Below are 24266 nucleotides of genomic sequence, written 5' to 3'. Positions count from 1 at the left end.
TCAAGTTAAGAACAAAACAAAAAAATCCACAGACCACAAATAATTTAGAAATAACAGTGAAACATGGAAAATGCTGGGCCCAGACTTCAGTTTCTTACTCAGAAAGGACTGAATAAGAGAAGATTTCTGGATTAGGCCCAACTTTACTAGAACCTAATGCCTTCATTCTGCTTAATTATACAGGAAATAGCAGCTTAAAAGGTGACCTGCAAAGGAAAATAAAATTAATTTTAAAAAAACAATAAAGCCTCTTAATGATGTACATGCTACAAGTAAATCCCAATAGAGGGCAAGTCTAGGTGTGCCTGAGCAAATCCAGAGGGCCTTTCTGGAATTTCCCTTCTATCTCCCTTTTCCCTGCCACCATCCTTTTGTAAATTTGCAGCATGTCTTCCTTTTCTTGCTAGAAGGCCTCCTGGATGACACAGGTACACACAGAGAACGTGTTCAGCACCTCATTGTAACAGGGAGGTTTATCCTCTCCAACTCCTCCAGATATGTAAAGGCGAAGCCCTATACAGTGCACATACCCCACGTGGCATAGCAGGCTGAAGGTATTTGGCAGGAGCCCCAGAGTAACGTAATATTTCCCCCCGCACAAACCATTTTCCCTTCTCCCTTCCCGTTCACTCCAGTAAAGTATTCTTCCTTTTGGTACCAGAGTTCAGCCTTGCACAGCCCCAGCCTCCTCTGCTGGTAAGCATCAATGCGAGCAAACCGGCGTCCTTGAACTCCTATAAAGGCAAAAGTGCTTCACAGCAACCGACTGAGGCTCTCTGACAGCTGAGGAGCGTTTATTTGGGGCTTTGTACACACAGGAAGGAGGTAGAAACAACTCCAATACCCAAAAAAGTGAAAGCCTTGTTTTCAACTAATGAGCAAGAGAGGGGGCACAACCCTCACCTCCTCTTTCGGAGGTCCCAAAATCGCCTTGATTCAGGGAGAAAGTGCTGATGACTCCTTACTCCCTCTCCCAGCAAGACCTTTATAAATGTTACCCTGCGATGCCTATGTCAAAACCTTCCACTATCATAGCAGAAAGGAAAAGCTTCATTATCCAGATGTTTCTACTAATGTAGCTCACAATAAGTAGACAATATTTAAGACAGCCACATAAACGCAATGAACTAAGCTCTTGTGTCCCTCCACTATTGGTATTTACAGACTATTCCCTGTTCAGGAAAAAACCCAAATTCTGTCTAAAATATTGTAATACCCTCTCAGTAGTATTCAACGTTTTCTCTTAAACGCTTACAATGCTCAATTGTCACCATACATCTAAAGTCGCTCTAGCAAAACACAGATGCCCTCAGAGATGGGCCATCAGAGGCATGGGGCAACTGAAGCAAGGGGAACAAGTAAATAAGCAAGGTAAACACCAGATGGATTTAAAATGCTGAAGAGAATGAAGGAGGAAAGTCAGGTACTCTTATTCATTACCTTACGAATACAGCAAAATCACAGCGCAGTGGATCCAGGTGAGGGCAATGCTATACCTACAATTAGCCAGGATATCGACTTCTTTGAGACCATTATTAAGCAAAGAGCTTAACAACATACACATAAAAGGGGAGAAATTTGTATGAATTATGAAAACATCTGCTACACTTGACAGGATTAAGTGAAAACAGAAAATAAAAAAAATTCCTATGGTTTGCAGCAATAAATCAGACTTTTTGTTATGCACAGCATACAAAAGTTGTCCATGATAATGCTGCTTTTTAGACCACCTGAGAAGCTTTTGTGCTAGACAATCTCTGAGGCGGAATACTGGACAAAGATGTACTATTCTTCTCATAACTGCTTATAGTCATAGTGTTACTAAGTTTTCTTCTCAACCAGATGCATTAGGAACAATTTTTACTGAATAACAAAGCTCAAATTATTCTCCACATGAAGTAGAAAAGCATCACTGCAAAAAGCATTGTCACAGGTACATGCCCAAAACCCACTTGGGAACTAGTAGCAAAATACGATTTCTATAATTTGTCAGATTATAATTCTTAGAATTTATGAGATCTTCTAGTATTCATGAGGCATTAAGTTTGCTAACTGTCTAAACACTCAGATAATTCCAGGTTAGACAATATTTGAATTTCTACCATCTAAGGAGTCAAAGAGAAAAAAAAAGCCCCCAAACCCTAAGCTAAATAATTTATTCCTGGTCTTAATATTAAAAAGAGAGGAACACCCTTTTTTCAAAATTCACAGGTCATCTTTAAAAATCTGAAAAATAGCTGCACTTGAAAATGTTTTAAAACATTACCTGATATCTAAACTAAAAGGATAATGAAGACATTACATGAATACAACAAATAATCCTCCTCCTAATTTGCATTTTTCTTACTTTTCTGAAATGTCCAAGCACAGTAAAGGAAAACACCAGTTTCATGGTTATTTTTTTCAATGAGAGTGATAATGAGAACAGAATATTGAGAACACCGTTTCCGTCACGGCACCTTGTATACAGAACAGTGAATCTAGCTTCAATTCCTGAAATTAATCAGTTTTAAACAAGAAGAAGGGTCCTAGAAACATGAGAGTCATAAAAATGATAGAAGTGATGAAGGATTTAATAGGATTATAGATCCTGGGTTTTAAATATTTCTTTGAGGAAACAAAATGAAAAGCAGTTACTTACCCTATGGAAACTGCGATTCTTTAAGAAGTGCTGTCCACACATATCCCAGGTAAGCATGAACTCACATGAACAGGATTAAGTTCTCTGAAGCAGTAATGTCCATCCAGGCTGTGCCTGTGAACCCTCCTAACTGCTGCCAGAAGTGGTGTAAGGCAAAGGGCTCCCAACCTGTGCCACGTGTGTCATCGCACCACTTAATGTCATCTGTGGCAGCTCCCAGCACTGCTCTTCACTCACGCTGTGGTGCAAGAGCCATTATGTGCACCACTGCCATCGATGCGCTGCCTTGGGAAGTGGCAGCCTCCCTCTTCAGTGGCTGCTGTAGCCCTGCTGCTCCCAAACACATGCTCCCATCTTGGGGTTTCAGGTGCTGGATGAGAAGGTTTGCTGTGGCTGATGAAAGGGAGCAGGACCATGGGAGAGAAACATGTGGGGAAGAGTTGACGTCCTAGCTGGGAGCGCAGTCTGAGAATGGGAAAGCTGAAACACAGGCTGGCATCCTGGTTTGGGAAGAAGGAGGATGAACACATGCAGCCCAAGGAAGCCAGGAGCTGCTGCTGCTCAGGGTGGTAATGGAGCAAACTAAGTTCAGGATGCCCTGGTCACACCTCTCTCAGGTTTGTCACCAGTAAAGCCTCCTTCAGAGCGAAGGACAAGAGATTGCTTGTGGTGCCTCTATGAAGAATGTGCCTGGAAGAGCCACAATTACTGTAGCATAAGTAACCATTTTTCTTCTTTTCTGTATCAGCTGACTAATAGGTGACTAATTTTAAAGTACTGACAGAAGAAAGCTGCTCTGTCAGAGCAGTCACGGATGGCAGGGGGAGCTGAGTTGGAGGAAGCATCAGCAAGAGACAGTCAACATAGCCACTTAGTGTGACTCAGAAAAGCCAAAGTGACAGTCAGACAGCAGTCTGCTACAGAGTGGCACAACTGAACTACAAACCCACCATGTCTGCCCCTCTCAGCCAGCGCTGTTAAAATTGTGCAAATGCCACCAGAGCTCCTGAAGATCCCTGGGTTAAGACAACCAAAGGACCACCACTTAGCCTCCTCCTGCTTTCCATGCTGTGGGCTTACACACAAGCCTCTCACCCTTCCTGGATTACCAAGGATCAACATGCCTACTGCCCACTTGCACTGACCTTGGAGCGAGTGGTAGGTTTGACTGACTTTGTAGAAAAATGCTAGACTTTTTGCAGCAGAAGACTCATCTCAAAGTAGGTGCAGGTAGCATACGGTCTAGCTGCCAACCTAGGACTTCCAGAGGTCCCTCCTATGGAGAATTAACTTCCAGCAAGGGAGCATCTCAGCTGGAGAAGTTGATCCCACCAACGTAAATAGTCAAGTAGGTAAGAAAAATCCATGCTTAACTAGCAAAGATGTTGAAGTATTGATGACTTTAGGGGTGCCTTTCTCCTTGTTAAATTAAAATCAGTCTTCTGACTGACATCAGGGTCTACTTTACTGTTTGTTCTTGGCAGGCCATCTGATCCGCATTTATTTGAACAGCACGTTGCTCTTTAAAGGAGACAGCCAGTGAAGCCTGTTCACCTTTGATGCCCATGTTCAGGAGGAGAATTCTGTCTTTGGTAGGAAGATGCTGATTCTCTCCCATTTGTTTTTGGCTGGATGAGGCTGGAGGGGGAAGGGGGGCAACAAAGGGAGGTGGCCCGAGTTCTCCTATATCTGGAAGCTCAAGCTGAGGCTTCGATGTCAGAGGACAAGAAGGAAGAAGAATGGGCATTGCTGGGGTGAGACTGTTACCCAGAAGGTAGGTTTGACCAGGGAGCTGCCTAGGCCAGGAGCAGCTTATGCCTGGACTTTCACAAAATGATACTTCATTTAATTTTCTGCCTGTTTTATTGTGTGATTTGAAAGAGATTTGAACAGCAAGCAACATGTACACACATGTTTCTCCCCTAAGCAATGAAGACACCTGGCACGACTGTCTATAAACACGGCACTGCCAAACAGCAGGAGGGACAGACATCAAGCCCGCGAGCCCTGCCTCCAGCCGCTGCGGCCTTTGGTATAGAAGACTGCGAGAAGAAAGCCAGCAGGTATGCTACCTGACAGCAGCTGGATTTTACAGCTTCTCTTCTCACACAAGCTGACTGAGAGATGTGAAAAGACAAAGGGGTCCATGCTGAGGCCACGGGGGGGCGAGATGGCATCAAGAAGTGGGTGATGCCACTTAGCCTTTTGCATTTTTGGACAACAGTTATTGTAAATAACCATTCAAAGATGTAGGCGCTGGCCCTACCATACAGCAGTGTTTCGTGTAAGGGGAGCACACACACATAGGCAAACTAATCACGAAAGAACAGATAGTTTGGAGGTTTTTTTAAATATATACAAGACTGTATTTATCTTATCTTGAACTTCAGAACTTCTCCTTATAGCGGGTAGCTGAGTTCAGAGAAATCCTTCTCCATGGGTTCAAGCTACAGGCTATGGTATAGAGGGGGGGCCGGAGCAGCGTGGTAGGACAGCAGCGACAGCACACACAGGCTGCAGAAGACGCAACCAAATCCAAGCATGCAGCAGGAGAACTGCCCGTGAAAACTGCTGCAGGAAAATGGAATGATGTGGGCAAAACAGTGAAAATATCTATCCAGCAATCTTAGGTATAAACATAAGAATGACTTAGAGATAATGACACATAAGATTTTACCCCTCAGGGAAACAGCTTAATACCTAGAACATAATGAATTAACATAAGCACTGAAACTAAAACCAGGCAACTATTGTAGTCTGCTGTTAGTGACAGCACATTATTAATATCTACTGTGTGCAGAACAATGACTATGCTGCAAAGAATATTATATAGAAGGCAGAAAAATACAAGATATTTCATCAATTCAAAACAAAGTCTTTGTTGTGGGTTTTTTTGGGGTTTTTTTGTTTTTTGTTTTTTTTTTTTTAATACATCCACAAACCAGAGAAACTTACTGAAATTGCATAAGGTTGAGCAGGACATCCTCCCCAGTCCTTTCAAACTAGTGTGAAATATGGGTAGGAAGGGGGACAAATGCACTAAAATGATTAAACACATTTCATCTGGGCAGTAAATACATAGATTCCATACATACATTTTATTAATTAATAAAGCAAGCATTTGGAGGAAAAAACCACTCGGTTGCTGTGTGACAGTATTTATATAGATGTGACTGTTAAATACAACTTTTTTTTTCATGATCATAAGACTATTTGCAATTCTTGATAGCTGTATTACAGTCATGAAATTTGGACAACCAGCTTTTTAATTTTAGAAAATAACTCATTCTTATAATATGCTACACTAGAATGAGTATTATATAACCTTTTTCAGATTATAGATGAAAAATTCTATCATGCCTGCCTTTTTTTTTCTTCTTAAGTTTCTGGAAAAGTAGAACATGATCTTAGCAACGTTTATTTTATCATGACCTAATAGTCTGCAATTTAAAGAAAAAAAACCAAATCACAATACTATCCAGCATCTCTTTGTGGGCTTTCCATGTTTCAAATTACTTAGGTCCACTTTACATCCTGAGAGCTCAGTTTTGGTTGCTAAATGTTCCAAAGGATTCCTGATTATATACTAAATTAAAGGAAACAAGAACTGCCTAGAGTTAACCCATCTGATGATTGTGGTTTTATAGGCTTTTTAAGAATCTCTGTAACACTGCATAGATGTTTTTCTAAAAACTTCGGAGAGGCTTGATACAAATAAAGTTGATACCATAATTACTGTTAGAATGTTTAAAACCTGCAGTAGTGCTTTCATGTATCACACACCCTACATGATTAATCTGCAGCCATTTTTAAAGTGATGATGTTTCTGTGAAAGCAAATTTCAGTTACTACTTCACCTGCACACAGGACCATGTCATTTTTATAATAAACTCTAATCCAAAGCAAATCCTGTATCTGTACAAATAAACACAAACACACATCCTAAAGGTGCCGATGAGATTACACACTAATACAATCAGGAATTAGTTGATGTTCATAAGGAACATTATTTTCCTTTGTCCCAAGACATCTTAAAATGAGACTAGGTGTGCAGGCAGATTAACGGTAATCTAGGCCAGTATTCTGCCTCCAGTAATAGCCAAAAGTACGTAACAGGTCACTAATGTGTGAGATTTCTCTTCTGACTTCCAAGTACTTTGATGTCAGGGACTTCCTGAACCATATGTGGTTTCTGTTAGTTTAGCAACTTCAGCACATCACCCTTCCAAGCAACAGTCCACGCTCCCCCTGGAAACCATATCAGTTTCTAGTATCTACAGCACATTTTCGAAAAGTCGTCCCACAGGTGTCTCTGCTACCAATTTTATGGAGAACTTCCTTTTGAAGGCTCTGAACCTGCCTTCCCTCCTAACTGTTTATGTTCTTGCTTTGAAAGGCAGTGGTTAGCCTGCCTCTTCCTTCCTCTGTGGATCTCCATGACATTGCCCTCAATTCATTCCTTTCCCAGACCAAAGTCCCAGTTTACAGAAGCGTTCTTCATATGGAAGCCACCCCGTGCAGCTCATCATCCTTGCTGACCTTAAGCCTCTTCCAGTTTTAAGAAATCCTGTCTAAGATGAAGGTTTCAGAAGTGCACACAGCACTCAGGAGGCAATTAGACCAGGCATTCTTGCAATGACATTCTCAATTTTATTCTATATTTCTTTCCCCTAACATTTGGGTTGTGACAAACGAGCTGATGATATCACAGAATCACCAATCACAATCCCCAAATCTTACTCCTCAATGGTAATACTCAGCTCAAACTCATAAGCTTAGATATAATCTGGATTGTTCTGCCCTGTGCTCCTCAGTTATCCTCATTTATCTACACTGAATTTCATCACCAATTTTGCTGCACAGTCCATAGCACTTTGATGTCCTTCTACTGTTCTCCACAGCTGTCCCTCTTCATAGCAAACTTGCTCACCCAATTGTTCATCCCCTTACTGATACCATTTATGATGTGTTGAACAGTACAGATCTCTCTGGAATGTAATTGGAACCCTCTTTTAATTGAGAATTGACTTTCTGCCTTTCGATCCTACCTTTTAATCTGCCATTTACTTGTGCAAAGACTTTCCCTCTTAGAGTATGGCTCCTTAGTTTCCTTAAAAAGCCTTTTTGATAAAGTTCACTTTGATTTTTGAACCAGAACATCTTTAATTCTTGATGATGCCTCCAAAGAACTCCAACTCCTTAAGACAGGATTCTCTTACAAATGCTGCTTTGACTCTTTCCAAATAATCATACTGCCCAGGTGGCCACCAATTCTGTGCTTTATTATAGCGTCTACCAAAACTGCCTGGTACAGATTTCAGGTTTGCCTGGTACAGTCCTGCCTGGCCCAGACCACCTCTGAAACGGTAATTTTACATACTTACATTTCCGAAGATTTTTCTAACCTGAATACTTTAGGATGTACCATTTAAACAACATAATAAGGTTGCAGAGCACAACTAGATAGGATAGGAAGTTACAAGGTTTACTTTTTGAGACAAAGTCATCTAAATTGAATATTAATGCAAAATGTTTTTAACAGTTTCAGTAATCGGTCAAGTAAGAGGGTTTCTGGTGCTCTAGTCTGCTAAGTGGAAATCACAATGACATTGGTGAACTCATGATAAACTTCACTCACATATATCACCACAGAACACAATCCTGTGCAGGTAGTGATTTCTGCTTGGTCAAAGAGAGATGGCCTGAACTGAACAGCACAGAAAAAAGCAGCCACTAGGCACTCGACTTTATGCTGTGCTCCTCATTTAAGCTGAAAAAGTAAAACTTACCAAAGAGCTCAGTAATTTCACTTGAGGGTCTGCTAGACAGACAGCACAAAGGAATGAGCTGTGCTGGAGAAATTAACAGGGTGCCAGAAGGCAGGGACAGGTTTTAAATAGCAAAGTCTGTAAAATAAGCATGGACTATAAGTCAGAAAACATGGGACTACAATAATCCAAGCAGTAATTAATTGTTTGGGCTCGCAAAAATCCTCTACCCTACCTCAATTTTTGTCTGCTGTTAAAAAAAAAAAAAGGAAGAAAAAAAGAAAAAGGGTAATACTTATCCATCTACTTAACATAACCTCAAAGAAGAGGGGCAAGGTGGTGGTATTTGAAAGAATCGCAATACCACACAGAAGCTGAAAGGACTGTACTAGGACAAGACCTTTCACAGGAGTTAGATTTCCCTCATGAGGTCAGGTTAGGTGGTTGGGAATCTCACATTTGGGACAAAAAGACAACTCATGAAGGATAGAAATAAAATAACTGAGAGAAACGTTAGTCTCCTCTTACATCGCTTCCTGGGTATAGGGGGTAGCTATGCAGTAGTCCGAAGAACATAGCAGAAGCCCAGTCCTGCCCTGAATCACATTGCCTGCACAACATTGCCTGCGGGCAAAAGCTGTGTCAGGGTTCAGCATTTTTTCATCACCTTGGATTTTCATATGATTTATTGGAGCTACTCCAATTAAAAAGCTGATCCTGGTTGTTCCTTCTCCTCTGCCTCTTATCCCAGCCCCCAAAGAAAGGCAACAAGAAAGAGTGCCCAATTTCCAAGCAGCCACTAATCTTCCAATACACCCTACACTTGAGGAACTGCTGTTCCATCTGAAAAGAAAATACTTCATAGACTATTGTAACTTTATGTTAAAGTAAATGGCCTTTGCTACCACTGTGATGCTGGATGATTGTATCAATGACCTTATGAGCTAAAACACAAAAGCCTTAGGAAAGAATAACTAAAGATGCAGAATACTTGGGGTAATACCAAAGCAAATCCCTCTTCAAAGTTGTAGTCAGTAAGCCCTTCAGAACCTGCACAGGTATTTCTGGCTCTCTTCATGTACCAGCTTTGACTATGCAACGAGGTTAGCATACACTTAAACAGCTTACTCTGATTGGAGTGACTTCACAGAGTGTTTGCATGCCATTTTGCTGTGAGAGCATCCTTGCTAATGAGGTAAGTACACAGCTCTGCATTTGTTCCCATCTCCCATTTGGCACGTTGAGTGGTTTATTTACAGTGCTCTGCTTCAATTTGTCATGCAACGCATTTTGGGATGCACATCTGAATCTGTAAGAATTTTGAGATTTGAAGCCAGATTAATGAACAGTTAAAAGCAGTCATGCACAATTTAGAGCTACACATCTGAACATAGCAGAGGAAGATGAAGCCAGGCAGTTAGTATCCAGAGCAGTCACCTGGAGTACAGTTTTTGGATTCAGGTGATCCTGAACTACCGGATTCAGTTTCAGGCAGCAAAGGCAGAACCTGCCAGAAGCTCACACAGATTCTGCCCTGGAGCTACACCAACAGAAAATCAGCCTGGGAGCTCCTGTCAGCCTGATGAAATGTCATAATGATACAGTCACCAAGCAACTTTTCCATTAAATGACAAGGTAACCAGCTTGTTATTGCCAGGGCAAGCAAGTCAGGAAGGATGACAGTAGCATGAGGAGGTTTCTCCACGTCATATCAATGCACAGGAAGTCACAGATAGATTTGAAGGGATAGGGTTCCCTACTGGCACAGAAGCTGTTGTCCTACTCTACCCCAGCTCCACCTCCCAAACACACAGGCTTAAGACTTTATCAACACGATGGCATATTCCTTCACAGTCCCGCTGGACACAGTTTATCACACTAAGCATTCACCAATACTGATAATGGGTGCTCTATGATGAAAGACCTGTGGCCTGCAAGGTAATTTTTTCTACTCCACAGTCCAAGACACCAGGACTTTTTAGAGCTCTCCTCTCAACAGCGACTTAGTAGACTCTGCTTCCCTAATTTCCAAGCCTATATCGAGTGATGGGAGAAAAACACATGCAAGACTTTGCCTTGCACAGCTGCAGACTGCCAGCGGGGCAGGCTTCCAGAAAGGTGGAAGAAAGATGGCGACAAAAAAGATGGAATAAAAATAGTCTTGTGACTGCATGGTATGCATTGTTTCATACGTGCTATGGGAAAAAAAACCTGGAGGGCAGATGGAAACATGAAATGGAGATGGTTTTCTGAGTCCCAGAGAACGTATTCCTCTAAACTGCTCTCCAGCAAGATGCTGGAGCTCCTTTCATGCTATGGGAAAGTAGCAGTAGGCTAGCAAAAAATTTGCAATCAAAAAGGTATGTTTTAGTTTAATTTTATTTTTTAAAAGTTTTGAAGAGATGAGTTTAACAATAGTTGTGTGTTCAATTAATTTTTCAGACAGGTGTTTAAAAAAATGAATTTATTTACTGATTCAGCTGATGGTGCTTTTCCAATGAAAAAATAATGACCTTAAAAACAGAGTAGGTCATGTAAGGAGTGCTCCTCTAGATGATGTACACAAGATCCTGAATACTGTCAGGAAACATTTCTAATTAGCTCAACTGACATAGTAGTCTCAATATGGAACATCATCTATGTTTTGCAGGGGGTTGGAGGTAAAGTGCTTGACCAGTGTTTTGTTACAACTGTTTATGTTTAGCACCTTTGTATTGCCTGTTTCTTGTCCCCTTCCAGAATCGCATAATCCATTTCAATCTTCTGGGAGTTCTCCAGGAAACCCTCCTTTCACCACTCTGCCTTTGCAACCTCCTGCTGAGCTGAGCTGACAATTTCAAGGTTCAGATCCACCTTTTGTTTATCTTCTGAAATCTGATGGCTATCTTTTAGCTAATAATTCCCTTCTTCATATAGGCTGCAGCTTTTTTATGTGCTAAGAGAAATCAGAAAAAATAAAGATGTTACTAGTCACCCCACTCATTACAAACTCTATTTTAATACTGGTAACTAGTTTCTTCCCTCATGACCACATTTGAATTCTTTTCCCGCAACTTTTCTTTTCACCGTGTTCCCTTCAAAACTGCAAGATGCCTTCCAAATTACTTCCACATACTACATATGCTGTTGTAGGTTTTTCTGGGACATACGTAATGGGGTAAGTTGGTTGCTATTGTTTCAAAACTTGAAATGGTCAGACACTGTTGGATAGGCATTTGAGTATAAAGGGTTCTGCTTTTGGTTTTTGGGTTTTTTGGTCGTCTTTTTTTTTTAAGAAAAAGCCAGTAGGCATTACATTTGTAACTGCACACATGTGCAACTAGCTGTCCTTATGCTTGCTGAAGGATATTACTCCCTAGCAAATTCCTGGGAGACTCAAGGGCCTCATTCAAAGAGACAGCAGGCAAACTGTGATAATACATTGCAAGGCTACCTATCAACAAGCTTCATCCAGGAGTGCTAAAGGAGCGTTTCCAGAAAGAACGCAAGAAAGAAATCAAAACAAAATCCCAACACCTCCTTTACCTGCAATGTTTGTGTCAAACCTCACACACATACTCTTTTCACTCTTTTTATGGCTCCTACAAATTACTGCAAAATACACTGCAAACTTAAGAAAATTCTGTAGCAGTTGTTAGATATACACAAGCTCACTCTAGTAAATAAAAGTTTTAGAGCAACAATGCAGTTCAAAATTCCTTGTGTACTTCACCCTCAACGAAGATTGAGCACACTAATGAAACTCCGTGACAGCACGGCTTTATGTTTGAGACTGCATTAAGATTTATAAACACTCTGAGCATGACTAAGGTCTGGAGCAGGGGGGCAGCATAACCAAAGCTGGGGAAGGCTGTGATTAGCGAGGAGGAAATGAGAGGAGATCAAATCAGCTGAGAAAGGAGGCAGAAAAGTACAACTCATGTTTGGGACTTGGCAAAGCAAAGAAATATATGAAAAATGCAGAAGCATCAAAAAGGGTGATCAAGAGCTCTTGTATTTGTGGAGTCAGGTACTGGAGAAAGTAGGGAACCCTGAGTCAGCAGCACAGATGTGACAGATGACACTGACAGGAAGGCAAACCAACACTTGTTAAAGTGAAGGACACATCGCACAGGCAGGGGTGTAGGCAGCAGCAGGAGGAAACACAAAGTCCCATGTAACACCGTCTGTCCCCTACATCTGTGTGTCCCCCCGAACACACGGTTCCCTCCAGCCTTCAAACTCTCTCCCCTTGTACCCACGTGAGGAACCAAGCTCTGGGGAGCATGGAAGTGAGCTGTGCCATGGCTTCCGCTCAGCTGGGATGGGTGTGCTCCCTGACATGCCTAGCTGGGCTGGGCTGCTCCATGCCTTCCCCACAGCTGCAGGGCTCCCCAAGGCAGGCAGGGAGCAGGCAGCGTGCTCCGTGGTGTGATCCGCAACAAGAGCAGGGTCACCTCTCTCCTCCTACAGATCTCCAGGCTCCCCAAACAGGGCAAGGTAGCTACAGGACAGAGTTGCAAAGACCTGGGCAGTGAAGACAACTCGATGTCACTCCTCATGGGATGGATCTTTTACACAGAGGGTAGAAAGCGCAGAGGACGAGGGGAAGGAGAAGACATGGAGGTATGAGGGAACTGATACAGTTAAGTTTCCGAGAAGTCCTTCAGTACAGCAGGACTGATAACTACGCAAGGGTAGCTGTGTGAAGACTGAACAGAATTTGCTAGATTTGACATGCAAAATTTTGGGGTAGGGGATACCACCAGTAAAGGCCGTTGCTCTGGCTGAAAGGGTAAGAGAAATGAAGGGATGTAGGGACAGTAGCTGGAGTGCAGAAGTTTGGAGGTGGCCAGTGAGTGACAGTGCATCTGTGTGGATGAGGAGCCCCCAGCAAATAAATAAAAAAAGAGTCTGATCTAAATTTGAGAAGGGCTAAGTTAAATGGCAAGGGGAAGGCTGCTACCTGAGCCAGAGAGCTCCGCTCCAGAAGAAGTTGTTTAAACCCTCCTGTGAAGTTATTGTGCAATTGGGCATGCAATACTTACTGGATTGGTTTCCTCCTCCAGCCTCTGCAGGATCCTGTAGCCGTTTCTTGGGTATTGTTCACGTCTGATGAGTCACAGTGCTTGCAGCAGGCCCAGGCCCAGCTGGACACTATGGCATAGGTGAGGCTACTGACCTTTGTTTGCTGGGTTTTTACCCGGTTACCTCTGGCCTCTGCTGCGGCACTGTGCACCATTCGGGGGGAAAAATAAATCACTCCTGGATTCGGTGGCAATGTCACTTGCAAAACCACAGCCCAGAGCACGTACGATCAAGCATCCCGTTGTGTTTCTTTGTCTTCTGCTACATCCCTTGTGGTCCTTTGTGTTGATTCATCCCCGAGGCCAGATCCAGGTGTGCTCTCTTGCTTACGCTTACGTAGGCAGTGACCTGTACCTGTCCATCCCATAACGATTCGGATATAAGTATGGTCAGACATACATGAACCGGAGGCCACCAGAGCCTTGGCAGACTCTTCAAAACTGATCAGTCGTTACAACCAACTTGCTTACAACCCCCCCACCACAAAGAGCAACTCTTGGCTACCTGCCAACGTGTATGGAGCATTTACCTCCAGTCAGGATGATCCTGGAGTAAAGAAGGACATGGGTAGTGAGCCAGGTGGGAAGAAATGCAAACTCCAGCACATTCTAAGCAATTAACCCAAAGAAACCTTAGAGTGAAAACTAACACACCGCAACAAGCATTTACTACAGTAAGTAGTCCTTTTTGATATAACTTAAGTTCAGCCTGGACACATGATGCTGTAAGAGGAACTCAAGTGTGTTCAAGGTAACATCCTACTGTGGACTAAGCCATAGTAAATTGGTTTTGTTAATTATTTCCCAGTGATCAACAGCCTAGACATTCTTTCTCACTACCTCCATTTTAAGGTTCACAAAGGGACAATTTTACCCATTAACTGCTTGAGTGAATCCTATGTTTCCATACTTGGAAAAGCAAAACAGAAGTAAAAAAAGAAAATGCAGTAAATTTTGCATACAGTTTCTGTTTGTTAGGACAATTCTTTTTTTCAACGTACATGAAGAATATCATGCAGAAGGTAAAAAAATCCCCAATAGATTATTCTTCATCCTCTTGCCTTTAAAACACTACTCTAATAGATAACACAAATGGGTTTGAGCAACCGTAGTAACTGTTTTCAAGCATATCTTCTCTAAGCTACTGAGATGCCAAAGGAACAGGTCAGGTGGACACACACTTCAGATCTGCTAAGTCCGTGTCCCATCTCTCTCACATACCCCCTCTGCAATTTTGAGCAAAAGCAGTTCATATCTACTGCATATGAGCTAGTGCATTTTTATCAACCTCCAATCCTTGCTTAAACAAACACAATCACTTAACTAAATCCAGCCTACCTCTCTGTCAAGTATGCCCTGACCACCCCTAGTTCCTAACGTGCAGCCCAAGCCACTTGCTCTTCAAAGCTTTCACTGCGCTAATGGCAAAACCTGAGGAATCACTTCAGCTCCTAGCTGCAAAAGCCTGTAGGTCACTGTGCACTGTGAATCAAGTGTTCGAGCTTTCTATGAGATACACAGGCTGTTCTTACTTACAAAGGTGTGGATGTTAAGAAGACACCACTACAAACAGAAGGAGTATTTATTTACAGATATCATTTACAGATATCATTAGCAATTTACAAGAAAATACAATAAACAGGTCACATATGAACAGCTGAAGCACTGAGAAGCTAACTGGGTATTTCAGCTCTCTTAATTAACTTCAGTATTGCATCAAATACTCTAAGAGAGCGACAGATCACTAATGCCAAGTTAGTCATTTTCAGTAACAGTTCTCATGGAATTTTTTCCTTCTAAATAATCAAAACAATTGGTCATTGGACCTTATAAGGAAAAGTGCCATACCAAACAGAATTTCCTAAAATATAGCTGGTTTAACTTCATGGTTCCCTCCAGCATATCTGCAGCACCTGAATTTTGGAGCTGCATTTTTATGTGGTTTTTTTAAACAAGACAACAACTATTAAAATAATTAGCAGTAGAGTAACTCACTCAGATGGTTTCGTCTGTACTTACGACAGTCAGAGATATTCAATTAAACCACAGCATAGCGAATTTTAAACTAATAAACACCAATACTTTATTTTTTAACAGCAAAGTATTAGTCTGTGAGATTTACTGCCAGAAGGTAGCACACAGTTACACAGACAAGACTGACAGAGATAACTGGATCATCCAAAATTATAACACAATTTCAGGAGGGCTTCAGAAAAAGTAATACCAACCCTCTTTTTTCAGGACAAAATCCAAACCAGCAGTGAGTTAAGTAAGAAAGGATCTTCTACTCTGTATCATATGGTTATACCACCCCTTGACGCATCTGATAACAGCTAATATCAAGACAAAATACAGGACTAGACAGAACAGTAGTCAGAATTCCTGTGTCGTATCAGATCTAGAGAGGATAACACTTTTGTGAACTCCAAACAGCAGCCTCCCATCTCTCCAGAGCATCTTTTGAAACATGCAGTTGAGCTTGCCTAAAGAATAGCAATGTATATGTTTTAAGACCTCAGGCACTGGGATACCTGCCAAGTCACAACAAATATGTATACATAATCTAATCTACTTAAATTTTGAGTGGAAACTCTCTGCCCTGTAGATATATCCCTCAAGGCTACGAATAGCATACTTGTTGGACAGGATGAAGTTTCCCTGTGTAAGTAATAACCGAGCTCTCCTGGCATCTAACCACACCTCCCCACTGCTTCCAAAACCAAAGCTCAGGGTGGGAGGAGTGATGGGGATGAAGGTGAGACGGTGAGGAGAAAGAGGCAAAAGAGGGGTAAGGAAGAGGAAACAGAGACAAATTATAAGTGGATTAGGAACAACACGGCTCTCTTAATAAGACAGCCAGCAATCTCTTCCCCACATTCCCCCTTTATCTGGCAGGTGACAAGTTGGTAAAAAAATCCCCAAAACGGAGAATTCCGTGAAAGGTAGAAGGGGGCCTACAAAATGAAGTAAAGAAGAGGCAAAACAGCAGTGCTAACAAATTGCAAGGCAATGCTCACTGTCCAACAGATCTGAATACAGAGAGGATTATTCACAGCTTTGGTATGGTCACCTTTTCTTAGGAAAAAGTGGATAGAAAGAAAGCCAATGAAATCCTTGGGAGCCTGTACGGGCTTCTACAGCTAAAAATAAAATTAACAAAGCAAAAATCAGAACAGTTTAGAATACACATGAAAGCAAATAAACAGGGGCATATTTTGACAGCAAAAAGCAGTAGTTAAATAACTGCGTTGTCTTCTAAAATGAGGGAATATTACTATTTTTCTTTAAAAGCAGGTGACTGTTGGGTTTGAAATTTCATACCGCACTTGTTTCTATGACCTATGAACCTTCTGTTAAGAAAAGCTAAACAACTGGATAAATTTTAATAACAGATCTTTGCATTTGGATTCTAGAAGAAAAATTTCACTAGCAGCCTTATTTCCTACCACTAACCAATCTCTTAAAAATATAATATCTACTAATCCTTTAGAACACTTGATCTAATTGCACGCAATAATGGGCAGACTTATCTGAAGCATATCTAGTGTGGTCTACACTACTTGTTTCAGCGGGATTTTTTTTTTCCTTCTAATTGATAATGTTACAACTACAAATTTCAAACCGCAGCTGCCTTGCTTACCCAAATCTGAGTACCAGAGGGCAAGCAATGGAGATGTATAGACTGGTGCCCATGCTATCAGTGTTTGTAATTGCACAAACGAGCAATCTTTAAGAAAAAAGAAATACTTGTGAACACAAAGCATGGATTCACGACCAGCTAACGCCAGGTAATATATGCTGATAGCACAGCACCCACCCAAGCTTTCTACAATTAAGAACACATGAGAAAGTAACACACGCAAACTTGGCTATACATTTCTTTCCTGCCTACTATCACATCGCAGAAATCTGCCAGGCTAAAGGAAGGTATGCATCCCCTTCTGCAGAGAGAGCTGGAAGCTCACCTTACTAAACCACGCTTGCTACATATTATCGACCACACACAATACACTTACTTCTGACCTGTAGCGGTGATAATCTTCCATCCCTCTCTCCAAACATACCACTCTTCCAGTCCCACCATTTAGCACAAGTTGCCACCATGACTAGTGCTGGGTGGAAATGTCTGCTAAAGGGTCAGGTACAAAATGGTCAAAAAGAATTAGGGTTATGTGAAGGAACAGTTAAGAAAAATGGCGCAATGCTACCAAAACAGGTACATCAGCTTGATGTCCCTTTCTGGTATCATTTGTTTCCTTACCAAAGCAGGGGGGTGCTTTCAGAGGAGCCTGTATCCCAAATGGGAACATAAGAACATGCCAGACCTCTGTGTTTGAGTCTCATTGTTACCATAGTCGTCACCAAAACTTTAAGGTTTGTACCCAAAAGGCCGTACTTGCAAAGACAAGGGCTGATACTTAGCTTGAATTCCAGGGCCACAGAAACCAGCACTGTGAGACATCATCTTTTTTTTTTTCCCCCTGTTCTCTTTTCTTTTAAAAAAAAACCCAAAAACACCACAAAAGAAAATACTGAAGAATCACTCAGCATGGATATAGCTATGGTACAGATAATTGCTGCCAGTTAACCTCAAGGCCTGATCCCTCATCAGATTTGATAGCTGCCTTGGCAAGTAGCTTCAGCAGTTACCTTCTCATCTCTGGACCCAATCCCAAAAGCAAAGCATCTATCTCCAGAATTAGGTAACTCCGCCTCAGCAACAACCTCGTTTACTGGGTCAACCACAGGCAGAGGCAACCATGCCCAGTCCACCCCTGAAGGTGGCCGGACACAAGCCATGTCCTTGCTGGAGGTCGGGCTGTGCAACAAAAGCAGTGCCAGGCTCAAGCGCTGATGAGCAATTCGGAGGCAGAGGGGTAACAGCTCTGCCACAGCACCTTGGCTAACGCTTTGGGATTGTAGATAGACACATCTGTCCAGCTGTCACGCTGAACAGAGCACAGGACAGCACTCTGTCAGCCTGTCCAGAGGTTAGTTATTCTGAGGGTGCCTCCACACTAAAACAATTCAAGGTATGGTGCTTCCTCCCTGTCCTTCTTGCACTGGTGCTCATCTGGCTGCAGTGTACCAGGTCAGAGAGCTAAAACAGTCAAATTAACCCTAGAGAGCTAAAATGATCAAATTAATCCTACAGAAAAAATGCACGCCATTTCTGTGCAGTCTGTCTTTGTCATGGCTTAGCACCAGCACAAGAGGAGGCAGAGAAGAGCCATCTCAGGTAGAGGGACAAGCAGGTTGCGATTCCCGCAGCCGTAGCCCAAACTGCAAATCACTGAGAAACCGCACCCACAGATCCCTACAGTCTCTTGGCACTAACCAGATTGCGCAGCAGTTCAGAGTCAGGAGCAGCAGCAATTTCAGCACCCTGCTAAACAAGAGGATATGGCACCACCTCTGTCTCACAGACCCAGTGCCCAAGAGGGCGGCAAGGGGTACCAACCTGGCAGAACTGATTGAGCGCAAAACACTAACGGAGTATCATGGCACTGCAAAACGCCCTCACCTTAGCAGGGGTGACGAGAGCTACTACATTACTAAGTTCATATTATTGGCAGTGCATGTATTTCCTTGAATAAACTTGGTCAGAACTAAGTCTGCCAAAATCTGTGATCTACAATCACAACAGAGAGAAGCACTGGGCAACTGCTTCAACTCACTATTCCCACTACAGTGAAAATAAGGTAGAAGTTTACAGTCCTCTGCACCAGAGATGGCTACCAACCACAGAGACCAACACAGGCAGGGGCTTCTGAAAGGTGAATTTTAAAAAGTATCTGCTGTACTTATATAATGTTACCATTCATATTGAAATACTGTCTTCTGATTTAACAGGAAGCAAGGCTGCCATGTGATGAGATGGCAGAGTCTCAGAACAGCATAAAATCCAAATAAACACTTTGTCTCATTTCAATATGTAGGAAAGGTGGAGAAAAGTTATCTGGACATACAATTCATGATGATAGCATGGCCTCTTGCTTGGAGCATGTTTTCAAAGAAAGAATGAAAACATGAAGGCAAAGAGAAAATCAAATAAAATGTAACACGATTTTTAAAAGTTTAACCATGTCAAACATCCAACTTTTCTTCAACATGACAAAATAGTCTTTATACAAAGGAAGCACAACAGTTCTAGTCTCACTCAGTAAGAAATCTGATATACTACCACCTGAGCAGTAGTTTTTTGAGCTGAGAAGAGAGGGGTTAGTTCAAGAATAGTATGGCAGGAAAAGCAACAGATCAAGAGGAGATGACAACAGATTTCTTTCTGAAAGGTGGAAGGATGTTATTTATGGACTTCTGCCAAGACTGGTCTTCAGTCTTTTCTGATTCAACATTTTCATTTAGAATTTTTTATGCCTTTAAGTAAGCATTACCAAAATGCATAGAAAATACAAAACTAGAAGGTACCAGAAGTACAGTGCAGACTGAAACAACACACAAGAAAAACTGCAACAAATCTTAAGGACAGCGCGACAGAAACAGGATGAAGATTAACAACGAAGGACAGAGTAATGCATTTAGAGTCTAGTGGTTTCTGCTGAAAAGTGACGAATCATTAGTTGGAAGTAGCAGAGAAGGAAAAAGTTAGTGTATAGCTATCCTATAAGCATCTAGTAAAAGTCACTAAAGAGACCTGGTTCAGAAGAAAGAAAATATGATGATTCAAAAAAGCAGCTGTTTTTCCAGTGCAGAAAGGGACAAACAGATACCTTTACAGCAGCCTACCAAGACGTTGCTGGGAACACCATGTGTTAATCTGGTAATATATATTCACAAAAAATTTATTTGGGATAGCACAAGAAAATATCTGACAAAAAAAAAAGTGACAAAAGGTCTTAATAAGCGTACCAATGAGACAATCAGCAGGGCTGTCATAAAAAACAAGTGTAAGCTTATCAAAAGTAAGTTTAGGCTGGAAATTAAAAGGGTTCCTAGGCAACAAAACACTGGCTTTAAATTTACATGTCAGAGGATAGAGATGTGAATAAAGATGAAAATGTAACTAGTTCGCAAATAGATCTACATAGGTTCACAGAGACAGACATGGTTTCTGTGACAGCAAGGCATTTGGTTCAGCCAGAGTGATTTGTTCCAGTTCTGGGTCCCTGAGTACTCATCGGAAGACAATGATGGTCCTAGCAGGTCAGGGCAGAAGCCCATCCTTGCTCCAGTAACAGCCCACAGCAGACCACGAGGAGGGCAGGCGTGTAGTATTTTGGGGAAGTATTACCATTTGTGATTTAGGGACTTCCTGAGCTAGATAGATTTAATAGCCCTCTTTTCCACTAATTTGGCAGCCCCCTTTTCTGCCTGTGTAAGCTTTTTTACTCACGACATCCCATGGCAAGGAGTTCCACAGCTTAATTTCACACTTTATTAACAACTGCTTTCTCTTAGCTTGCTCTGAACCATCTCCCACTATTCCTCTTTCAGCTAATGATTTTGCTCCCCCTTCATCCCATCTATGCCACTCAATGATTCCTTTATGATCTTTTGACTTTGATATGAAACCTCTCTTGTATCCTCCCTTACCAGGCTGAAAAGTCTAAGCCTACTTTGGCCTTCCTTGCACGGAAGCTGTTTCACTACCTTTTACATATTTTACATACCTTGTCCAGTATTTTCACCATTCTACGTATATCTTTTGTACAGTACTCAGGAGACAGACACACCACAGATTGCTGCCAGTTTTATTTCTTTCCTAACAATTCCCAATATCCACCGAAGTACTACAGTAAGCTTGATGTCTACATCAGGCAAGTTTGCACAAACGTGAGTAACACCAGGGGGCGGAGGGTGGTGGTGGTGGTAAGACACATGAATAAATGCAACATATTGGTGAAGAGGCAGCACAACTTTTGGAAAATGAAATTGAGCTCTAAACCAAGTGCACTTCTCTGAAGAAATCAATAAACATGTAGATAAGGGAGATGCAACTGAATGGCATGCAGGTATGCCTGCACTGAAGTGGCTAGAGACTGAGAGACAAAGCTGAGCAGCCTGGTAGTTACTGCCTCTTCCAATCAAAGAGCTGGAGATGTGAAATAAAATTATGAGGACACAGCCTCAAGAAGGAAATGCACCTGTTCTTCACACATTTCTGCTGTGGAACTCCTTGCAACAGGGTGTTTAGACACTTAAGAGTTTACAAAAGCTCAAGAGGTCACAGGAAAAAGTTCATGGAAAGAGTCCAGTAAGGGTTAGTAAATACAAACCCACCATGTCTAGCTCAGAAAGCCTTTGACAAGCAAATTATTGAAGATGAGGAGAATACTCTGAGAAAGCTATCCCTACACGCTTGCCCTGCTCCTGTGCCTTTCACCACACCTTTGCTTTTGCCACTCTCAGAAACAGAATACTGGGCTTTGATATGCACGCAAGTGTAATTATTCTTAATAAATAAAGTGCAAACAGAATTTGATCAGCATTTATCAGATTGATTAAAAGTAGTGTTTGTCATCTCAGGCCTTGATTGGGCTCATAAGACCTGTGATAAGAGTTCTCTAACAACTCTTGATTTGAAAGCAGGGCAATTCCTCTATTAATTTAGACAAGAACTAACACTGCTGTCAGTAGGTACGCATGCTAACTCAAATCCAGCATATTTTACTATTGGCAGAATGAGTAGGATCACATTTCACCATGCTGCCAAACACTTGCCATTATAAGACAAACTCCTCTACATAAGACAACTTACGACTTTGCCAAACTGCCATTGTTTGGGCTGAAATTTTACAAGTGAGTGTCTGCTTCAGTGTTTTGTTTCTTCACTTTTTATTCATTCAAAACAGTACAGCCATTTAAAAAAAATAAAGGTTAATGTAAAAAAAGTTTTGTCTGTGTCAAAAGTTTCTGGCAGACTTTCCCCACTTTTCTTTTTCCTAGATTTCTGAACCCCTGTCCTTTGGGATGGAGACTTGCAATTAAGACAGGGATAGTGGTAGAGTTGTCATTTCTGTGAACTCAAATTTGGCCAATTTCTTGATTATTTATTCCACAAGCCCTTTAGTCATTCAGAAACCAATCTTTTGAGTCAGATAATTGAATGCTGTCCTACAGAACTCAGATTCTACTAGAGATCTCTGTGTCATTTAAATTGAATGCTACAGAAGAGGTCATTAATTTTCCAGGTCCTTGGCATGGGTCTACGACGAGTGATTTGCAGAAATACTTAGTGCCTGCAGCTGCAGTGGAAGGCAGTGAAAGCTGCATTCTAAACAGATTATGAAGACAATGGTTTTGAAAAACTCAGCCTAGTGATCTCAAAACAGGTTCTCCCAAGAAAAACGCTACAGAAACTTGATTCTTAAAAAAAACAACCCTCAGAGAAACCACAAGAGCCATTTACATTATTCTCACTCTGCGTTTTATCCTGTGCATGCACTGCAGGCTCTCCTGCTTTGGTATCAAGGTGCTTATGGTACAAGCCTCATGATGCAGGTTGGGCAAGTAGTGTCTCTCCATCCCAAGAGTCAGAAACAATGTACAAGCAGCTAGGTATTTCACGAGGGTATGGACTGTGGCTGTAGGGCAGGATTTCTCCAAGTATCCAGAGCCTGAGGCAAAACATCAAACGTGCTAGAGAGCATACCAGAACTCTGTATAAATATGTTCCATTGTCAAGATCCATGTATAAGTTTCCAGCCAGCAAACTGGCTTGTGAACTCCCATCTGCAGGATACATACAGCTCTGAGAACTAGCATCCCACTGGGTATTTGCCTTCAGTGATCCAGGGCTTGAAAATTAGGATAGCATAAGAGTGCCCATGGCGATGACTGAGAGGAACATAATTTGGCTTTGTGTAAATGAGGGACAGCTGAATTTACTATTTTATTTTAAAACAGTAGCGTCAGCCACTGTTGTTAAATTAACACAGAAAATTAAACAAGGTGCGTATATGCAACCGCAAGTACTTTAATTGCTTTTCCCCCTTTCGTTTCCACATGTCTCAGTTCTCCTTCTTAAGAGTAACGCTGCAAGCTTGTCAGGGGAAGGACAGATGCCTGCTGTGTTTTCCTTTTCAGCCTCTAGTACACTGAATCCTAAAAATGGATGCTACTTTTTTTTTTTTTTAAAAGACATGAACAAAGCAACACTACTCCGAAAGCCTCCTTTAGTTCTATTTATTCTTACCCGGTCATCAGTGCTTAGAAACAAACATTCTTCCTGTCTACTGCTCTCCTGTGAAAGACCACAGTATCTATAGTTACTGGAGAAGAGTGCTTCAGTTATCTAGGCTCCAATCCTTCCCATGCTTTACTTTTCAGCTTGCCCCAGAAGGCTTGCATTCTCAGAGGATACCAGAACCAAGATTTCTCTCCTTCCAAAGGCAGCTGCTGAAATTCTCTCTCATCACTGGGAAGCTCGTCAGTCCTTAAAAGAACCAAATACCAAGATCACATCTGAAACTGAAGAGCTAAAGAGTCACTTCTGATCAACTTACAACTTCCAGCCAACCTGCCAGGCCTCCCTGGTATGAGGAAAGCAGTAAGACTGCAACTCTAGCCCTGAGAAATGCTGTCAGAGAGCACAGGCTGAGCTTTTTAAAAAAAGAGCTACCAGCTTCCCCTAAACCATTTTTTCTTCTTAGTTGTATGTCTTCCTGTCAAAGGAAAGGATATTGGGCAGGTGGCACACACCACCACAGTAACACTATGAAACTCTCACCAGGACAGAAATAGCATCAGAAACAGCACCTCAACTTCCTTCAAAATATCCATGATTTTCTAACAGCCCTGAGAAGTAAACACCACGATAATTTCCCATCC

The 24266-nt window shown here is 41.8% G+C and overlaps 1 protein-coding gene across 6 annotated transcripts in view; it reads right to left on the bottom strand.

Annotated features, from left to right (window-relative positions):
* The window catches only part of PLAG1 (PLAG1 zinc finger), a 52206-nt gene that overhangs the window by 11368 nt on the left and 16572 nt on the right, over positions 1-24266 (bottom strand). Inside the window, exons 2-3 of one of the 6 annotated variants that reach the window (XM_075744062.1) lie at positions 13437-13619; positions 11117-11344 (exon numbers count right to left, since the gene is read on the bottom strand). The exons of 2 other annotated variants lie outside the window; for them this stretch is intronic. The gene's annotated coding sequence lies outside the window, so the exon portion shown is untranslated. Of the gene's footprint in view, positions 1-2641; positions 9719-11116; positions 11345-13436; positions 13620-24266 lie in introns of all 6 variants that reach the window. 3 more of the 6 variants (XM_075744065.1, XM_075744064.1, XM_075744063.1) reach the window with 3 other exon arrangements.

This window comes from Balearica regulorum, chromosome 2 (genome assembly GCF_011004875.1).
Source record: "Balearica regulorum gibbericeps isolate bBalReg1 chromosome 2, bBalReg1.pri, whole genome shotgun sequence".
Classification (NCBI taxonomy): Eukaryota; Metazoa; Chordata; class Aves; order Gruiformes; family Gruidae; genus Balearica; species Balearica regulorum.
The sequence above is the reverse complement of the archived record's forward strand: the minus strand, read 5'-3'. Positions and strand labels throughout refer to the sequence as shown.